The 21,892-nt window shown below is 43.5% G+C and overlaps 1 protein-coding gene across 6 annotated transcripts in view; it reads right to left on the bottom strand.

The window, feature by feature from the left end:
* Window positions 1–21,892, bottom strand: part of STOX2 (storkhead box 2) — a 224,795-nt gene that overhangs the window by 133,459 nt on the left and 69,444 nt on the right. The window lies entirely within an intron of this gene.

Below are 21,892 nucleotides of genomic sequence, written 5' to 3'. Positions count from 1 at the left end.
AGCACATCTCTCAGTGTCTGAATCCCAGCATCTCTACTTCCCAGCCGGGCAACCTCAGACATGAGCTCTGTCCCTGAGTTCTTCCTCTGTAACATGGGGAAGACAAAAGTGCCAATTTAATGGGGTTGTTCTGAGGATGAAATGAAATATGTGTCTGGCAATCAGTTAGTGCTCAGTAAATGTTACTTTAATTCATTTTAGTTAACACCCTCGACCGGGTCCAGGGCCGAACACACCCTGGCTGCCAGGTCAGGTGGTGCACCCCCTGGGAAGCTCAGAAAGTTCTTTACTGTGCAATGCTAAATCATTTAAGTAGTCTCTTTCTCTCTTAATGTCTTCTCTTCTTCTATTCTTTCAGTGATTACCCCGATATTTCAACAGGCATTCTTGAACTTGAAAACAATCTAAAATAAATCACCATCTCCATATTCTCCCAAACGACACAAATACCTGACAATGATTCAACTCTGTACAAACATATATTGGCTCCCAGGTTATTGTTTCATTTCCTTCCTTCCTTCTTCCTTTCTTTCTTCCTCCATCTCCTGCTTCTTTTCCCTCCCTCTACTCCCTCCCTCCCCCTCCCCCTCTCCTTTCTCTGTCCCCCCCCCTTTTTTTTACGGTTTTAAATAGTCAAACCTTGTTGCAGTTTACCAGTTTCTTTGTTCAGCATGAACAGGCCAGTTCCCTTGGGGCTGAGTTGCTAGCTTAATGGTACAGAAATGTGGATGGAGCTAGATTTGCGTTTTATGAGATCGAAGAGGCAAGAAATGCTATGAAATATTTCACCTGGAAATTTATAGTGGTTTTTGTTTTAATCCGGGGGCTTTTGAGGATATATGGTCTGCTATATTGCTGGAAATGGAATCAAGCAGCTCACTTTTTCTTTTGTCTCTGACAGGAAGAATTTCTTAATAATTATAAAATCTGAGTTTTTCACCAAAAAAAAAAAAAAAAAAAGAAAAATAGAGACCATTAAAAGAAACACACACACATGCATGAAACAAAAGTTCCCAGACATCCTTTACCATTTTCACAGTCAGGTATGATATGGTGACGGTCCCCTCTCTCTATTTCTCTCCCCCTCCCTCCCTCCCCTCCCTCCCTTCCTCTCGCATCAGTGGGCTTAAGGCAACGTGGCCATGTGGCCATTCAGAGACCTGCTGAGAGGGCAACCCCTAAGAGGCAGCACAGCACAAGGCTCAGGGAGACGGAGTGGGGGTGATGGAAAGCACACCAGGCTGGTCCCAGAGTTCTTAAGCTCATGTCTTCCTTCCACTGTGGACTTCCTCTGGCATTTTGAGCAAGTGTCGCGTAACTTCTCTGCTCCTGTATTGTTTTACCCACCAACCTCAACGAGGTACTGGAAAAGATAAGAGCTCTATAGAGAAGAACACTGAAGGAAGGATAAAGAACACCAGCACGGAAGTTCTATGCCAGCCTTTAATAATTCCCAGCAGTCAACTCACCAAACCTCTATGACTCTCAATATCTTCATTTAGAAAAGGTGGGAACTGCACTCGACAGCTGCCGCGTCCCTTTCCTGGTTCAAACACCACGACGTGCTACTATAATGCGATAAATATGCAGACATTCTGAAGTCTAGGAAAGCACTACATCTCACTTTTATTGATATTAAAAGAGCTGATTAGGGCCAGAGTAATAATAAATACATGCTAAGTCATTGTTCTATTTCTTTGTGACTTTGAGATGATAATAACGCAAGTCACGGTAAAATTTTACTCTGGAACAACAGGAAGAATAAAAAGAAATTCTTAGGAACTCAGAATTTGACACTATTGGTTATGCCAGTTCAATGTTAAACACAGAATTTGAAGTCAGGCCCCAGTTTAAGTCCTGGCTCAGCTCCTTACCTCCTCTGTGTCCCTGAACAAATTATTTAACCTCTATAAGCCTGCGTCTTCTCATCTTTAAAATAAGAACGGTAAAAATATATAGTGGTCAATTTAAATAAGATAATATATGTAGAGCTCTTGGCTCAGTCTTATATCCAGGAAGTCCCTGCCATCAAAGATGAGCAAGTGGGGGCTTCCCTGGTGGCACGGTGGTTGGGAGTCTGCCTGCCGATGCAGGGGACGCGGGTTCGTGTCCCGGTCCGGGAAGATCCCACATGCCGCGGAGCGGCTGGGCCCGTGAGCCATGGCCGCTGAGCCTGCGCGTCCAGAGCCTGTGCTCTGCAACGGGAGAGGCCACAACAGTGAGAAGCCCGCGTACCGCAAAAAACAAAAAAACAAAAAAAAGATGAGCAAGTGGGCTAAAACTTAGTAAAGTCAAGGATTTTCACTAAGTATTTACCTGATTAAGACTTAAAGTCTTATTTGGGGGAAAAAAGCTTGTCTTGTTTCCCAAAGACTAAAGAAAACTAGCAGTAGCAACGCAGCTCTACTTGGTGTTTGCTGGGCAAAAAACAAAGGATTGCGGTCTGGGTAGAAAACACCCACCAAATGAGATGCCCAGGTACTCCCTCATCTTCCGCACTGATCCGGGACCCTCCACCCGTGTACAGACCACCAGCAGCTGTGGCTGTTCAACACTGCCTAAACCAGCACCTCGGACCCTCCAGGGGGCCGGCCCGCCATGCAGGGCACCTCACCCATCCCCTTTGGCACAGCTCGTGGCCATCCTTCAACACAGAGCAGATCTGGAAACCATTAAAGTTCCAAAGAGAAGATGAGTAAAATTTTAGTAAAAATTGGCACCATTGATGAAGCACTGTATTGTAGAAAGCACAACACTCAAAGCCCTCCATAGACTGGGGCCTTAAATCCCAGGGATTTTAACCTCAGATGACACAATGGCATGGTCCCACGGTCTCTGCACCTCCTAAGAGGTAAAGCTTCCACCCTTTCTGATCTTACTCAGTCCCCCAGTGGCATGCACGCACACATCGGGCACTGCCAGAGACCGTATACACTGCCCTGAGTTCACCCTGGTTCCCGGGCCCATGTGATCAGTCTGCCTGGTTTTCTATCTCCTCGCCAATCTCTGATTCTTGGCCAGATCTCCCCGTTTCGAAGTCTTCTATGTGTTGACCTGTGTTTCTAACGGTGGTCTATCTCCCCTTCACGGTGTGGGCATCCCACCCAGGCTCTCCTCCCACCAAATGAAGGTACCACCTTCAACTTCAGCCTACCTGTCGTTGGCTTCCCCACCCACGCTGGTCCTACCTCAGCTCCAACCTGACCTAATGGATGGTGGAAGTGGGGCAGACACAAGCCAGGGAGGCATAAAATATGGCACCCAAATATACAGGCAAAGGGTAAGGGCACCGGAGGGGTGGAAGAATCGAAAATTAGCAGGGTCCTTCTCCTGCAAGAGGGCATTGGGGATTTCACTTCCGGATCGAGAGAGCTGAAAGGAAGCAGTTGGCATATTTTTATCAAACTAGGAAGACTTAAAGGAAGAGGTAGGAAGGGAGAGAGAAATTAACATGCCGAGAGGAGACTATCCTGGGACATGGAGCTTGTGCAGGGGACCGGAAGTCAAGAATGAACGGAGAGGAAGTGTCAGTGGAGAGAAGCAGAAGTGAGCCAGTGACCCTGGACTCAGGCTGAGCCCGGCAGGTGCCCCTGCAGACCTCGAGCCAGTCCCCAGCCAGGGCCCTCCAGTGCCAAGGTCCTCTGATTCTAAGTTGCTGCAATGCTGGAAAAAAGAAAGTTTTTACTTTGCTCAAAGGCTCAGGCCCATCAAACTTTACTAACTTAATGTTTTCATTTTTATTGTTTGTTTGTTTAAGGTAAGAATTTGTTCGCATTAGTTTGCTAGGGCTGCCAGAAGAAAAGACCACAAACTGGGCAGCTTCAACAACAGAAACCGTCTCACAGTTCTGGAGAAATCCAAGATCAAGGTGTGCGCAGGGTGGGTTCCTTCTGAGAGCTGGGAGGTAGAATCTGCTCCAGGCCTCACTCCGAGCTTCTGGCGCTTCTGTGGCCATCTTGGCATTGCTTGGCTTCTGCTGCATCACCCCTGTCTTCACATGGCATTTCACTGTATGCATATCTGTGTCCAAATTTCACTGTTTTATAAGGACACCAATCACATTGGATTAGGGGCCACGCTACTCGAGTATGACCTCATCTTAACTAACTGCAACAGTAACAACCCTATTTCCAAATAAGGTCAGATTCTGAGGTCCCGGGGGTTAGGACTTCAACATAGGAATTTAGGGGGCACACAATTCAACCTGTAACAGTGTTGTTGATGACAATCCTTGGACTCCTTCAAACTCCTAAACCAAAGCTGGATTCATTCAGAAAAATAAATAAGTAAACCAAGCGAGATGGCCCAATAATGCTTCAAGAACTTTTTCGGTAGCTTATAAAAGCAAAACTTCCCTTTTGGGAAAACCTGTGCATATCACTTACACAGGAAAGAAGCCAACTTGTTTTCTGTGCTCGAGAGAAAGGGAGCATTTGCCCCTTTCCCTCGTCCAAAGCCAAATTAGCCCAAGAAATAAGGGGTAAATCGGCTCTGCACTATGGTCACCTGCATAATTGTGGGGTTTGAACACTTTCCAAAAGAATGAAGTGGTTGAAAGGGGTGGGGGAAAAGCAGCACTTGAGATGTTTAACTCTCATTAACAGGAACAAGAATCTGTCTCGTTCCTGTGCAGACTGTGTGAACCTCTAGCTTCTTCCTTGCCAAGCCCCAGGGCCCATAAATAAGCAAGTCAGAATAAGAAGTAACCACGGGATTGGCAAAGAGCAGGCAGGAGCACACATCCAGATCCCAGTTACGCACTGCTGTCTCCGCCAGACCTCACAAGGGCTTCCTCCTCCGCGCTCCTTCAAGGCCAGGAGGAAACAAGCAGGACGGGGCCTTGATATACCTGGGATCTGGATGGCACTACAGAGAGGCGGGGCGTACAGGGTCTAGAGGCCGCCTGCCCAAGTAAATGCACTGGGCCACTGACCATCCCCGTATGATCACCCCGAGTCTCAATTTCCTCAACTGGAAAATGGGGATAATAATAGAACTCAGGGCTGCTGTAAGATTCAAATCAATTAATCCACACGAACTGCTTAGACAATGCCTGGTACAGAGAAGGCACTGCAAATGTTAGCCACTATTAGTACTGCTTGGGGGGCATAGGCTTGGGGGGGGGTCTTGCTTGGAGCCTTGAATCCCCATCCTTTGAAAAATGAACTTGTCTCATAAATAAAAAGAAAATGGAGATCTCCAACACCCTAGTTTTCTCCCACGGTGAAGGAGGATACAGATGCGTCTAAGATACTTGCCTCCATCCTCAGGTATTAAAAAGATCCTGGATCTAACACTTATCAGATGTATAACCTTGAGCAAAGTCCAAAAATCTCTGCTAGGCCATCGTTTCCTCCAAGGTAAAATGGGAAAAGTGGCTTCCTCTCAATGTGTGTGAAGAATAAATATGAAAACGTATGTAGTGCGCTCAGCAGAGTAACTGCTAACGACTGGTGACGGGTTTGGTCATGAGCGGCAACACATCTGATTATAAAGGGGGAAAGGAAGGTCGATTCTGGGCCTCTAGAAGCCTTTACACTGCCTTAGTGACAACTGTGGTGGTAGGGGGGGAGTTTCCTTTCTAAGGCCATATTACTTTATCTCTCTCACTGTATAAACCCCTGATGTGAATGATGTCCTCCAGCTAAGACATCCTCGTGCAGGGCAGGGCTGCACAACCCTGCATCAGGACCACCGCAAAATGGTCCTGAGCTGATGTGCCACAGAAAAGGCTCACAACATGGACAGGAACGTGTTGTTCAAGGGCCTCGCATGATTCTTCATGCGTAGAAGGCTTTCAACGAGCATTTGTAGGAGGGAGGGAGGCGGAGAAGAAAGGAGGTGATGGGAGTTGTCATCACGAATTGTTTGCTGTATGTTCAAGCAGAGGGATGTCAGTGTTTGGGGCAGTGCTTTTCAGAGGGTAAACAGGTAGTTGAGAGAAAGATGGTTAGAAGAAAAAGACATAGTTGTTGCCCCTCCTTTGCTATGTATCTTGCCCTACTAATACCTGCCTAATTCCAGCCTGGTTCTCTCTTCATTCACACCTGGGAAGTCCTGTGACAGCGTGCCAGGAGCTGCAAACACAGAGCAGCTGCCCGAGTGCCAGCTCTCTCCCCACTTCTTTTGTGTCCCCAAGTATCCTCAACGGGCTCACAGACACGCAGGCAGGATTTATTCTCACGTTTGTGTTGTTGAAACATCCAGGGAGTCCCACAGTTAGAGACATCCCATTTACAAAGCATCTCTTGGGTACAAGACCCATCTCCAAGGACGCCTTCCCAATGCCCATCCTTTCTGCTTCTCAAGAACCAACCTGAACGACCCTTATCTTGCCTCTGTCTACACCTTCTGGCAACCATCTGAAACCCTGCCACGGCCTCTGGCTTTCATACCCTGTAGGGCCCCCTCCTTCTGCCCCCTGCTCTTTATTCCCTTCCACAATCCTCTGTGTCCACCCTGTCACTTGGGCCCTTATCTCTGGGGCCAGAGAAATTCACTCCCTCTGGCCAGCAGCCTCAGAGGACACTGGACTCAAAGTCCTTTTCCATGCAAACACTGGCCTAGAGGGGGTTACAGTGTCCCTGTGTAGGGGACTTTCTATTGGTTGGGGCCTTGAGCTATAGGCCAAATGTAATAAATGAACTTTAAAGACATATGCATTTTTAAAGGAGGGTTTCCTACAAATCCCACCGTCAGAGAGTTACACAGCAAAAGGATGAAAGAGCAGGACCTCGGGAAGACGGCCTATCGGTGAGGGAGACACAGAGATGCTACTCAGCCACCGGGCTGGATGTCCACATCTTTAGCTTCCAGAAGCTGGGGCATCTCCTCTTCCTTCCTTGGCACCACTAACACAGCAAAGAAGAGGCAGCCAGCCCCGGCGCAGGCCCACAGATGCAGGAGAATCACCGTAACTCAAGCCCGGCGAGGAGGCCGCAGACAGGAGGGGAGGGTCGCACAAGGCAGGCCTTCGGAGACCCCAGTGGTCCCAAAACAGCTGCCCCAACTGTAGGATTTATCAGTGATGTAATCCCTCTCTCTTTTTTTTTCTGAAACACTTGTCCTTCTTAGACCAGCCAAAACCAATGGCAGAGAGAAAAGGTAAAACAAACAACAACAAACACTACAAAAGATGAAGAGGGAGGACTTTGTTCAGATTTGGAAAGGTGGTGCGAGGTCAACTGATGACTGTGATGGGGGTGGGAGGAAAAATTTTCAGCAAATCTCCAGGCTGGCTGTGGCCCCAGTAACCACATGACACAGGTGTATCATGTCCCGGAAGTGACTGACCTAGATGGAGCGAGTCTCCAGCGCGTTTCAGATCACACTTCTCTCCGCTGTTAGTTTCGGGTGTGTGATGACAGGAACACAGCACCGAGCACGCGGCTGTACTTCCACGGCAAATTTTTCTCTTTTCTACCAGCTGGTTTACACACTGGGGTGTTTACTTTCATGACTGTGGCCTTCAGGAAGATCTGGCTTCCTGCTTCTCACCCCCAGGATCCAACTTTTCCTAATTTTTCTCTAAGGAAGAAAAGCCTCCTGTAAACATTTCTGGCGTTAGCCAGCTTGCCAAAATTCCTAACTTTCTCATTACCGCAGACAAGCATTGAGGAGATTTTTTTGTTTCGGACTTTATATCCTGCAGCTCAGATTCCACGCCCACCTGAATGTGTTAATGAGATGGGGTCGTCATTCAAAACCTGCTCTTGGCTTCCATCACTGAAGACATTTAACAGAAGGAGTTGAAGTAATAAGAAATGCACCACCAACCGTGTCTCCCAAAAGAATCAACATGTCTCCCCTAACTTGTAGTGAAGAGAATGTGTCCCCAACCATAAAATATTTTATATCCCATGCTAGGAAACTAGAGCTCTAGGAGCTGAAGGTATTCACATGTGCTGACACAAAGGAAAAATCTGTCATGAACCTGCCACCAAAAATAGCCACGACTTTCTCCTCTTTCGTGGTAACAAGTTTCTTTCATACACTGATACTTGACTTGAAGGGATACAAAGACAACAGCTGCAACGTCTTTGGAAAACATCACATTAAAATTTACTAGTTTAGGTAGAAAGGAGAATTAAAACACTGCAAAATCAAGTGAATATCTAGTAAATTCCTTGGTGATTGTAAACTCGTGGCATGTTTTTTATCAGTGATTTTGACAGTCCTTTATAGCCCCTCTCTCTTTTCATTGACCTAAAATGCCCACCATTCTTAACTGCATGTGTGTCGCCTTTGAAAGGAAAAATATATTTGAAATAAAATGGTCATACAATTTTATAATAGATTTTTTTAAGCCAACTATAGGCTATTTGATAACATTATGGAATTACCGCTAATTTATTTCAGTTAATAGTAGTACTGTGGTTATGCTTTTTAAGTGCTGATCTTTTGGAGATGCATACTGATATATTTATGGGTGACATAACACGATGTCTGGATTGCTTCAAAATAATCTGGGGTGGGAGAGTAGGTAGGGATATAGATGAAACAAGATGAATCATGAATTGAACATTGTCGAAGCTGGCTGTTGGGCTTGTGCTTCTATTCTCTCTACTTTTCCGCACATTAGAAACTGTGCAAAATAAAAGGAAAAAATGTAACAGCTATATAAAGTGGTCTAAGTTTTTAAAATCTCCAACAATAACATGCATTCCTTGGAAAATTTTCCTCCTGAGTCTGGAGAGAGGTGAAAAATATCACTACATCCTATTCTGAAATCAGTGACCAAGACACTGGAACAGGAGTTAGGCAACTGGGGTTCTAGCCTGGGTTTTGCCACTTTCTGGATTTGTGACCTTAAAACAAGTCCTTTGACTTCTGTGGGCTTCGTTGCTTCATTTCTAAAGCAAATGGGTCAGACCAGAAGTTTCCCAAGGTCTCTTCCAGCTACAAGATACAATGAAATATGAAGCCCACTTCAAAATAAGCAGCGAAGTATCCAGACAAGCAGTTTAAAGGGCAACTCAGGCATAGTAAAGCCTAACAGCTGCTAAAACTCTACAATGCATTTGTCCGACTACAAGAACAAAGCATTCAACCTAAATGTCGGGAGAAAGATATTTTTCTGACATTGGCTAAAGTCTTGGCTTTGTTTCCTCTTTATGCAGCCAAAGGTAAACTCCAGAACTGGGATGGAATGGAGTGATAGAATTTAACTGAATTAAGTTTCACTGAACTCTTGCAATGACCCAGGATTAACTGACCTACTGGGAAAGGAGAAAGAGTTTTATGTCTGGGAAATGCCCTGTCTTCCCTTTTGTAATTGCTAAATAAAAAAAGTGGGAACCCAGAGCTCAAGAACCCATAAAGATCGATATAAATGGAGAGTAAAGGGTCAAAGAAAAGAAAACTCCATATAGAGAAAAACAAAGCCAGGTCTAACATGGATCAAGGGAATGGCATTTCATCTCAGGGATTCAGTTTCCCAAATTCCATTTGGAAGTGCTCATAAAGAGAGAATAGACTGGAATGTGCTTTAGAACAAACAATTCCACTGTAATTTTTCAGAACAGTGAGTTGGGTATTTATGTACATTAGATCCGAAGCCCTAATATCTGTCACTTACCCATACTTCTCATAAAGCATATTGCAGAATGGTACTTTAGCTGGGGCCCTCATTACCTGTAATTAATTCAGTTCTAGGTTAGTTCAAGTTCAAAGCAGTCGAAATCAGTTATTTTAAAGTTGTTGGTTCAAATTAGTTTCCACCTCCCAAACAGAGATGCCTAAAGATATATCTATATATAATAATTTTGGTCATAATCTGCCGGTATTATGAAGCTACACGGGTGATGGCTCACATGCCAGAGAGAGAATAAAATCAGATGGAAAATTTAAGTCGTGGTATGAAATAGGCTTGAGTGAGGATGAGAATAACACAATTAAACGTGGAAAAATTACTCTGTGCATTTCTGACTAAACAGCATCCTACACAGAGATTGCAATATTTTTATTTGGTTTTTCTATACACCTGGGTAGTAACCGCTGTTGAATTCTGGTGTTCAAAAAACAACGCTCTGATTTAGTCATTTAACAAATATTTAAGAGCCTAAAATGTGCCACAGTGATGTCCTTTCAATTCACTGAACAAGTCCTTTTCTTGTTCTCCATGATTTGGCTTAAGATTTCCTCTCCCTCCTGGTGCCTGAGGTTGTACTTCTTTCCTGGACAATCTCTGAGCTTATAAGTAACTTCAGCAGCCCTTGGAGCTCAGATAAGATAATTTTACTTCAATCTCATTCAAGGTGAAAGGGATCTTTAAGAGGTTGGCACCACCCTACTGTACTGTTTGTCATATTTAAGGAAATTTTCACCCTCATTCTTTCACTTGGTACCTGAAACCAGAAAACCCAACCAATGAGACAAAACTAACTGCTATCTATACAGTGGTCTAAATTTTAAACATCCAACAGTAATATGTATTTATTGGAAAAATTTCCTCCTGAGAGTGTACACAGATGGGAAAAAAAAATCACTAAATCCTATTCAGAAATAAATTACCAAACAGTCAAATCTACTACCCTACAATGTTCTTCATGTGTCAGAGGTAAGATGCTAAAATTTCACACTTTGGTTGTTCAAATTTTAAAATGAGAGGAAAATAATAAAATAATGTCTAATCTTTCTGCTGTCTCTTTCACTACCTTTTCTGGGTCTATCTCTCTCCATCTCTCATCTTTACGGGCACAAATCCCACGTTGATCCCAACCTAAACATTTCAGTCTTATCTTTTCCATCTTCCTGGCCTCCAAACACACATTTTCTGGTATAGTTCATGTAGATGACAAAAATTACCTTTGTCTCTGATCTGGCCATGACATTGTCTTTTTAAACTTCTAACAGTATCTTTCAATTCCTCGGCAAAATTAGCACAATGCTTTATCCTCCACATCGCGTCTTTTGATTTGTTCGGTCGGTTGGCTGGTAGACTGGTTTATGCCTAGATATGTTAGATTGGAATCAAATGGTCTGATAGCTGGCCAAGAAGACTTTTAAAGCCATCTGCTCCTACACCTGCACTGTACGGTCAAGAAAATGAGGCACAGAATGACTTTACCAAGGCCATGCAGCAAGTTGGCAGCCCAAAGTGGAGGAAGCCCCAGGTCCCTGACTCTGATTCAGTACTCTTTGTACCATTACACGCTCTCACCTTTTCATATTCCTCATTTCCATTCTTCCCAAGTATAACTGATCCCTCTTCTATTTATCATCTATTTATTATCTCACTCCCTAAGCCTCCTGTGAAGCCAGCCACACACCTAAAACAGTTTCCACTCACCTCTCCCTCGACTCAGCAGCAGCAAACCAACTATGCCACTTGTAACTCCTAAAACTGTGCTCCATTAGGAGTTTGGGATTAACAGATAACACTACTAAATATAAAAGAGATAAACAACAAGGACCTACTGTATAGCACAGGGAACGGTATTCAGTCTCTTGTAATAACCTATAATAGAAAAGAATCTGAAAAAGAATATATATATACATATGTGTGTAACTGCATCACTTTGCTGTACACCTGAAACTAACACAACATTGTAAATCATCTATACTTCAACAAAATAAAATAAAAAAATAAAACTCTGCTCCAGGTTTCTCCAAGAAGCTAATATACACAGCTTGTCCATTGCAAAATGGGGAAATGTGCAACACAAATGCTAGGGATCCAACATTGCTAATGATAAATGATGTCGTTGAGATGTACCTTACTTTAACTTACGGCTACACAAGCCTTACTGACAGAGCCACCATTGGAAAAGAAAATTACTAACCGTATCCTACAGGCCTGTCGCATTCTCAACCCATGTAAGATGTTCAGTTGCTGGTGAAACCACCCACTGAGGGAGTTCTGTGGCTGCCTCCATAGTACGCTTCTGGGAATTTTTATTCTCTGGGAACACTGTACATATACTTGCATTTGATGTATTGGCTAAGAGTAGCAAGGTGTGTGAACGGTGCATGCAGGGTCCAGGGAGGTGGGGAAGGACGGGATGATGAGAGGGAGTGGGGACAGCAGCTATAATAGAGGGGGCAGGGTCCCATGGGCAATGGGTCAGTGGAGGCTGGGATGAGGCTGGCTGAGGTCACTGCAGCTAATTTATACCAACTTCCCCATACACACATACACCCTTCAAACACTAAACTAATGACACATACAAGTTAATTTGAGAGAGATCTGTGGCTCTTTATCTTTTGTGAAAACAGGCTGTGAGCACTTGAAGTTGACTGTTTTTATGTGCCAAGTCCTTTCATTACTCCAGCTACGTTTTACATGACAGACACCATTGTGCAGATTTCAGCACAGCTTACAACTTCAAAAAAAAACTAGCAATGAGTAAAGAACAATTCCAGAGAGTGGGGCTTTCACTGTAATTCTTTGGGTAAAGGAAAAACAAAGCAAAACCAAAAAAAAAAAAATTAGGTTTACCCCTTACAGGCTATGCTTTATGTTCCTAATCTCAATACAAAGGTTAGGATTAAAAGCAGTGGCATTAAAATCGCCTGCAGTCCCCGCTTTGAAGTCTAATGATGACAACAGCTGAAATCTTTGGCAACTTTTGAGAAGGCAGAGTCCTTCAAAATCCTTTGAAATGTTAAATACTAAATTGAAGAAGTCATTATAGAGGAAGATTTTTCATAAAAGGTACACAATGAACATGGTTTTTAAATTCACACTCATTCACTTTTCTTTCAACACCAAAACTGCATGCATGTTCCCGATTTGCTATTGTCTGCAATTGGAATTCAAAATCAAAATCAGGAATCAACTTCCAGGATTAAGAGCAGGAAACAATTGTTAAAACAGAATAGTCGGTCCTTAAGGAGTGACAAATATTTCTTACTTTGGAACTGCTCTCACTTTTTATGGGGCAAACCCTCCACTGAAGACCTAAGAGAAAATCTTTCCCAAAAGCAATCAAAACTTGTTTAATGTGTCCAGCAAGGCCCAGCCTTGGCAAAGTTATAGAAAAGGAGCTTGAGCTGGACAGCTCTCTGGGTGGGGATCCAGCTCTCCTGGGTGCAAATCACAGCTCTTTCTGCAGCTAGCAGGTGGCCTCGGATGACTTCCTAAGCTGCCTGGAGCTCAGTTTCCTAGCCTAAAATATTCCAGCGATCATTCTTACCGCAAAATACTGTTGTCAGGATTTAATGGGATAAATTATGTGAAAGAGTTAAGCGCAGTGTGGCATCAGGTAGGTGTTTAGAATTCTTAACAGAGTTTAAAAAAAACAAAACAAAAAAACCTTTATCCTCAACCAGAAGCTCAAAGCTTCCATGAATTCCACCCCGGTGCCCATAGGATGCAAAACAATATTCCAACCAAAGTTACAGGTCTGTCTCCTTCTTTCACCCACGCTAATCTTCATATATTTGGACCCATTCATTCTTTCCATCAGTGAATTAATCTAAAGGCTGGATTCGTTCTCACATACTGTTCATGTTTTCCCCCCACTCCAAAATAATTGAGCAGAACTTTTCCTGAAATGATATTCTAGTTCAGTGCTTCTCAAACTGTAATCTTTGGGATTGTATTACAATGCAGATCCCATAGGTCTGGGATGGGGTCTGAGATTCTCCATTTCTCTCGAGCACCCAGGAGAGGCTGATGTGTTGGACCACAGACCACACTTGGAACAGCAGGGTTCTAGTTCAGGGAGAACAGGATTCCAAGACCCATAAAATTCTAAGCTAAAAGAGAACTTAGGGATTGGTTTTTATCCCAAAATGATAAATTGGTCAAATTCAACTCACACATTTTTTTATTTTCATTTTTAATCCGTATAGTGTTTTTAGCAATTGGGGGAGGGACTTCCCTGGTGGCGCAGTGGTTAAGAATCTGCCTGCCTATGCAGGGGACATGGGTTGGAGCCCTGGTCCAGGAAGATCCCACATGCCGCGGAGCAACTAAGTCCGTGCACCACAACTAATTGAGCCTGCGCTCTAGAGCTCGTGCTCTGCAATAGGAGAAGCCAACGCAACGAGAAGCCCACTCACCGCAATGAAGAGTAGCCCCTGCTTGCCCCAACTAGAGAAAGCCGGCAAGCAGAAGGAGACCCAACGCAGCCAAAAATAAATAAATAAATCTAAAAGAAACAAATTGGGGGAATTTTCACATATTTACAGCATCCAAAAAAAAAATCTGTAGATACTGTAAAAAATTAATAAACAGAAACCTCAATTAAATAGAGCTGGGAGACCAGAAGGGGGAGCTCTCACACCCTGTGATGAGCCCAACAGCAAGAAGGAAGACTCCCCTTCTTTTCTGGCCAGGACTCGGCCAATGAAAATCCAGGGACTCTTTGTTTCCCATGGCCCTTCAAACTTTCTTTTCCCCTCTATAAAAGTTTTCTCCTTCCCTTGCTGTGTGGGGATTTGCCCGTGGCTCCCCATGGCTGCAGACCCTGAATTGCAATTCTCTGCTGATCCCAAATAAACCCATCTTTGCTGGAGAAACATCTGGCCATCTGTTTGTTTCAGGTTGACACTAGCATAGCCCAGGGCCTTTACTCCTGAATGGAGCTGAGTTGTGACCCTATGTACAGACCACACGCTCTCCAGGGCTCCACAACTCCAGGGTCCTTCCTCCACACGAAGGGAAAAAATATCAGTGGCTGTGTATCACGGTGCATGCACTGTTGGAAAGTTCTCTCACACTGAGATCTAATTCTCAATTCCCAAGTCACAGTGGTACTCAGAGGGCCACGTGTGTCAAGCCGCAATGGACAAGAATGTGCCCTCGGCCCACTTCACCCGTTTACATCACCTACCTGACAACCCCTGATCGGCCCTGCTCACTCTGCAGACAGGAGAGGGAGGACACAGCAGCTAAGCAACATGGCTCAGGCCGTAGCCAGGCGTCAGAGAGAAGGGCAGGGCCCAGGTCCTCCCCAGGCAGGCGGCCCGAAGGGTGGCCTCTGCACAGTTGGGGCCCTTTAGCGCCTCTCAAATCATTTCAGTTGGCAGCCTCTCCTCTGGCCCCGCCTAACTCGACTGAATACTCTCATTTGTAAAATCCTCCTTCCTGGTGGAGCTCCCTTTCTGGTTATAAACAAGGAATGCCAAGGAGCCTACTGGTCACATCCCCTCACTGATCAGAGCCAAACAGGTAAGTAGCTGAGCCAGGGCTGGCGCTGGCCCCGGAGGAAACGAAGCCCGGCCCGTTTGGGAGGCTGCCAAGGGCCTGGAGCTTGGCCAAGTCGGGGGTAAAGGCTCAGATTGCTTGGAGTCTCCCCTTCAAGTTCAGATGATAGACATGGTCGCTGTCAAAAAAGCCTGTGTGCCAGGGACAGGGTTCAGGTGTCCCCAGGAAACAGAACCTGGGTCAACAGGAGAGCTGGTCCTCTGGAGGAGCACATGGGGGTTCGGGCATCAGCAAAATGCTCCTGTAAACGTGCTGGCTAACTTGGGGCCTATGGGACAACAGCATCCAAGGTGCTGGTGTAAGATTAAAATCAGCAAAACGACATCCCTCTCAAGAGTCAGGTTTTAAAGTTGACCCTCCTCTTCCTTCCTCTTTTTTTTTTTTTTTTTTTTTGCAATACTCAGGCCTCTCATTGTTGTGGCCTCTCCCGCTGCGGAGCACAGGCTCTGGATGCGCAGGCTCAGCGGCCATGGCTCACGGGCCCAGCCGCTCCGCGGCATGTGGGATCCTCCCGGACCAGGGCACGAACCCATGTCCCCTGCATCGGCAGGCAGACTCTCAACCACTGCGCCACCAGGGAAGCCCCTTCATCCCTCTTTTGACAAGACACATCCTGTCACTCAAGTTTCTCAGAGGGCTTTGCAAAGAGGCACAAACTACCACTGCGTGAGAGGCAAGGGAAGAGCCAACGGATGCGGAGGCTGGAAGCCAGGCTCCCAGGGCATGTGAGGGCGGACACCCCAGGTCACGCGGCCCCATGGTACCCAGTCCCCCGCTCTTCTCCTCAAAAGAAGACCTGGTCTGGGGCACACGCGCAGACTCCCTAGAATAGCGATTCGGCCTCGGGAAGTGCTGTCAACAAGGGGGAGAAAACAGAACCCAATGCTTCTTCCTTCTGCCCCATCTTCTAAGGCCCTGACCGTGGCATCCACCATCACCTGTCTAAGATCAAAGCCTGTAGGAAGAGGAGGGGGGAAAGAGAGAGAAGGGAAGAACCTCCGTTTTGAAGAGAGTAATAACGAAAAGAATTGGAGTTTAGTTTCTCCACAATCCCCACCACCTCAGGCCCCCAATGACAGGCTTTGCTGAAGACCACTTGGGGAAGAATGCTGACCAGTGAACGAGGCAGCAGAGAGCAACTTGGCGCCCGAGAAATGGGAGCTTTTGACACGTATGTGGCTCTATTCCTGAGTGTGCACAGAAACCAAAGGTTTCCCACAATACGCAAATTTAATTCTAGTGGAAAACTATACTATATTTGTAGAGTCTCTGTGTATATTTGTGCACAGTTCTATAAATCGAGAGAAAGTACTCGTAAAAAGAGTTCTGTACAATTACTTTAAATGATAAGTACGTTTTAAAACACTCAAAAAAGTGATACAAGCTTATTAATAATCTCAGTCCTCCTGAGACTCTGAGCTTTCCAGGAGTCAATCTGAGACTACAGCTGCTTCAGGAGAATTCTGTAAATCCAAGCTCTGGCCACATGGTTCTCATACAAAAGACTTTCTTCTTCAGTTCTGACTGCAGGGAGGGCTGAGGTTGCAGAGAAAAGCAGGCACCCCTAAAGAAAAATGACTTCCAAAAGGCTCACTTTTCCCAGGGGATGAAGACTTTCCCACAATGTCATCGATAAGACAATATCCCAACTGAAGTTGCAGCTACAAACGTGGGTGGCATGCACCCAGGCCATTTTTTTTTTTCTCCAAGTCTCTGCAATCTGTTTCTTGCCATCTGCTAGGATGCTGGTAGAACCGCATCTGAGTCAGAGCACCCCTTCTCGAAGGAAGATGGAATGATGGTCCACTCACCACGTACTTACACAAGCCACAAGCCATTCCAAGGAGGGCAGCCTTGGAAGCTTTGAGCTGATAGAACCACAACACCGCATTACCATGGAGCTTCCTGCGCAATTTTTAGAAGCACAATAACAATGGGGATGAATCTAATTATACGCCTGATTGAAATAGCTCTCTTCCAAAGAGCTCAAAGCCTGTGCGCATACATTGCCCCACTTAGCCTTTCAACGTACCTGCGAGACAGTAAAGGGTGGTATTATTATACCCACAGTACCTATGAAAACAATCCCAAATCACTGTGTTTCAGAAGCAAGGTTACATGTCGTGTGCTGCTGGCACAGCCCTTTCATAGTTGACAAGGCAGTCTTCAACACCCTCCTAAAAGCAAGAACACTCCGAGAAATAAACCAAACCTCCCCATTTTTATATGGGTGCAATACAAAAACACTTATGGAAAGATCTAAACGCGCCAACAGGATGTGACATGTAGGGAAAAGACTTAAGACATCCTTCATATTCAAAATGAAGAGACAGCGTCTGAAAAATAAGTAACACTCTAAAAATCTGAGCAGTAACATTCACAGCTTATGCACAAGTCTCGGAACGAGCTGTTCTGAAATTTTTCGGTCCTAGGGTTGATTCCAGGGTTTTCAGCGTTCTTCAAACTTTCACTGAAGAAGCAAACAGCAGAACCACAAAGATGACTGACTAATCTCATGAGAGCAGATCTGAATTCCAAAGTGTCAGATACATAGATATTGGAGGGGGAGAAAACACAGAATTAAAAAAAAATAAGCGGATGATCATTGAGTTGTCAGGACCAGAGCCATCGATTTACGTGGGTTTATCTTGTTTGTTTACCCAGCTTTTGGCAAAAGCAGGCCCCGTACCCTAGCAACAGCTATATCATATGCTTCTTAGGTTACAGCGTACCCAGCTTCTAATTTTAAAAACCGCCACTTCAGAATCTGCAAGAGGCCCCTTTTGTTATTAATGTTAAATATGCCTTTCAGGTCTCTGACGCATAGCTTTTGTATTTCTTCCTTATATTTAAATTTTTAAAATGCACTTGTGTTTTTTTTTTTAAGTACATATAATGTTTATACATATTCTGGAACCTGACAATTACTCTGCCTTTAGGGTGTATGCTTCAGTATGAGCCTAAACTGAAGGTATTTCCAGTAAATAAGTGATCTTAAGCAAGACCCAAATGGCTCCCCTTGATGCCTTGCTGTCTTGGTGTAAATTCTAGTTTATCCATATGATAGGGTTTTTTAAGCTGCAACCCTTCGTATTACATTATTGCATTCAGATACGAGGTACAAATTTTTATCCTCACGAAAGTAACTAACTTGGATACATAAGATCCACTATCTTTCTATTATAAACCCCTATTCCTGTAGTGAATTACAGCTGCACTTTCTTTTTTCTTTTTTTGTATCGAATGTTTCATAAGAAGAGCTCATGGTCTGTCAGAGAAATTTTCCAAATGATAACTTATTACATAAGGAATTCATTTTTTTTCCCCCTAAAAAGGACTGGGCCTGAGGTGGTAGTTACGAGGCAGAATAATCACAAGCAGATGTAAAAATACTTACACAAAGTAAAAGAATAATAATAATAAAATAAACTTCATATGTTTCACTCCTTTAAAAAAATGTCAGCTACGGCAGGCAGTAAGTTGGCCCCTGATTGTCATTAATTGCCACCATTACGTGCTGCTGATGGCTCCTAATGGCGCTGTTTTTCCGAGCAAGGGTTTTCGATTATTTTTCTGGCACAAAAACCTGTTCACACATACCACAATGTTCTCACACCAAAACTGAAGTGACTAGGAGATTAAAAGCAATTAGCGTAATTTTACTCCCTGGCATGGGTCCTGAAAGTAGATCAGGATACACAGTTTTCAAGGTTCAAAAACTTTTTCCAGTTTAGCAATTTGAAAAAAGAGCAGGAAACGCCTATCAGAAGTACTGAAAAAAAGACATGCCCTCTGAAGGGCAGCCAAGAAGGGGGCAAAGAATTCGTATGCCCTGAAGGGATGTCATAGTCCTTAAAGGGAAAAAGAGAGTTGAAAAAGAAAATAAAAACAAAACCCGAGCACACCTGGAGCACCAGATCTGACCCCGAGGACTAGAGGCCATGGTTCCCGTGTAAGGGTGGCATCTCCTCTTAAACCCGGGCAGGAATGGTGCCCACTCACCAGAATGATAATCACTGCGGCCCCGCATTAGATAAAACAGATAAGGAATCAAAGAAATACAAAACTCATAAATAACTTTAGGCAAGCATTAAACACGCCACATAAAACCAGCATCTGCCTTGTTTCTAGGTCTGAAGTTTAACCTTTAGGATATAATCACGTAAGCTTTCAAGCAAGAACATATTTGCATTCAACAAACTCCATGAATGTGGGCTTGCCAGGGGAAGACTAGCTGGAATTAATAAAAACTGTGAAATAAAGGATACTCTTATATAACACTGTAAATCAACTATACCTCAGTTAAAAAAAAAAAAGAGAAAAGAAACAAGTATGGTGCTATTAAAATTTTTTTTTAAAGAATCCTTAGAAAGTACACTTTTATATTTTTAAGAATAAAGTTCTATCAACAAACAAGGTCCTGTTAACCAGCAATTCCACTCTTCATGTGGTAATAACTGAAACCCTCCCTGCTCAGTGAAACAACTGGAATTCATAATTATTATGTTAAAGTCTTAGCACAATGGAAATGCCATGAGGATCATAATTGTGTGATACATGACTATTCAAAGAAAGAGTCTTAAGTCTCTAAAGATTCTTATTATTAGACAGTTTACTCTCACGCTTATAAATCAGATATGTACACAGGTGTTCTTTGACTTCAAATTTATAAACCACAATCTGCTGTAGAAGGCACTGTCCCAAGAAACAAGGTTGTAAATGGTGATGCACGTCAAGTCCAGAGTACAAAAAGCCAACATTACCCCTCATATAGGTGAAGAAATTACTAATATTATGAGAGTATTAATGTACTACTGTGGTGAGCCGGCCCACCATAGGCATTTTAATCATACTATGGTCCTAGCACTCGAGTTCTAGTAAGTTATATAATAGCATTATGGTTTGAAGATACTAGTACTATAGTATCACAGCTGCATGAAGAGTGAAATAGGTGTGGGTAGTTTTGTCTAAAAATTTCTTCACTATTTTAAATGATTTTTTCCTTTGGAAATATGAGTTCTGAGCTGCCCCAAATCAACTCATAAACAAATGTTGGTAAAGATTCCCGTGTCACATTATGGATTGTCTGTTTAAAGCTGTCCTCTGTTAATTAGAAACCCATTCCTTGGTCCTGACATAATAACGCCTGGAATTAATACATCACAAAAAAAGAAGCAAGGAAAAGCAAACCATCTCCAGGATTCCTTTAGACGGCGGAGAGGAATGATTTTTAAATAGCTTATCAATGTTTTTCAAGTGCAGGAAAACGTCCAAAGAATGGTCTCTTAAGTAGCTTTAAATAGTCACTGACTGTTTCTATTTATACAATTATATAATCTAATAAGCCGTTCACAAATCCGAAAAATAACCCTAGTCCAACTTTTATCCAACTAATCACAAAATTTAAAATTAGTAAAGCCAAAATTAATAAAGATTGATTCTGAGTTAGCAAATTAACAGCATGATAAATTACTGTTCTAAGTATTCAGACTTATTCATGCCGAATTTCACCTCTACTGATTTAATCTAAGGAATGAAAACATTTCCTATTTTCAAACTGTGGAATCAGGTGGTATATAGATACAGTAATACAAATTACCTCCAGCGATGAAAATATAACTTAGCAAGTTGAAAAGGTGATACATTATAGTTTTTAACCTTTCATGGGATTCCTATGGCTACAGTAAGAAAGAGCTTAGAAATACCTACCTTAGGACCATCTGTTTCTACCCATCAATCTATATGCACCATGGGTAACACACATGGATTAGGAATAGCTTTCACTGATAGTCAGTTTCTAGCCACTTTTAATAACTTTGACAGTATTTTTAAGTAGTGGATTCTGTCTTGTTTATTGTTTATTTTCTTTCTTTTCGGTGGCAAAACTGTTGTAAGACATCAGAAGCGCTTGCTTTCTTGTATTTGTCACCGATATTGAAAACAGCCTGCATCACACTGTACTGGTAAACTTTAATTTCACTAACCAGAGCCTTCACATAGCAAATAAATACATCATCAGTGCTTATTTGTTTAAAGTTATAGAAAATCATCTGAATTTCATGTTACCATGAGGAATAATACCAACGTCAGATGAACCTGGGGAAATCCCTCAAACCCCAAACAAACCCCAAAAGATTCAAGGGTAGTCCCTGCATTGTATTAAAGACATTTTCATGGACAAGAGCAGAGAAGGGGGGAAAATGGCTTACTTTTAATAAATGGGTTTACTCTTAACAAAAGGGTTTACTCTTAATAAACCAGAAAACTCAGTTAAGCCAGGCACCTTATTTCCGCTCTTTTGAGGTTTTGCTACATTCCATAAGGTCTTGAATTGGAGGAAAAGGCTAGCATTGCTGCATCCAGGAGAGAAACTGAGCATGTGAGTCCTTCTCAGCCATCAGGACCACAGCACTGCTGTGACAAGCCTCCCCCTAGTTTAATTATCAGTTCCTATTTCCCTAAGCTTTTCATGGACACCTGGGCCACCTTCACCTCAGGGAGGACATTCATCTTTGGAGAAGGTTCTGCCACCTCACCAGCACACCAGGACACCGTAGTAAGGTTCAGATCTGTCTTTTGTTAACCAACCCGTAGGTATAGGAAGGACTTAAAGAAGTGACTGTCCATGGCCATCTGGGATTCTAGCGTCTTCCCTAAAAATGTCACTACACTTGACTAGCAAAATAGTCTCTGTGATTTATTGGCCTGATGTCCAAATGTTTTCTTTTTTTTTTTTTT

The sequence above is a fragment of the Delphinapterus leucas genome, chromosome 21, assembly GCF_059928025.1.
Source record: "Delphinapterus leucas isolate spDelLeu-1000000601 "Yukka" chromosome 21, BTC_Dleu_Yukka2, whole genome shotgun sequence".
Lineage (NCBI taxonomy): Eukaryota > Metazoa > Chordata > Mammalia > Artiodactyla > Monodontidae > Delphinapterus > Delphinapterus leucas.
Note: the sequence above shows the minus strand (reverse complement) of the source record. Positions and strands in the feature narration are given on the sequence as shown.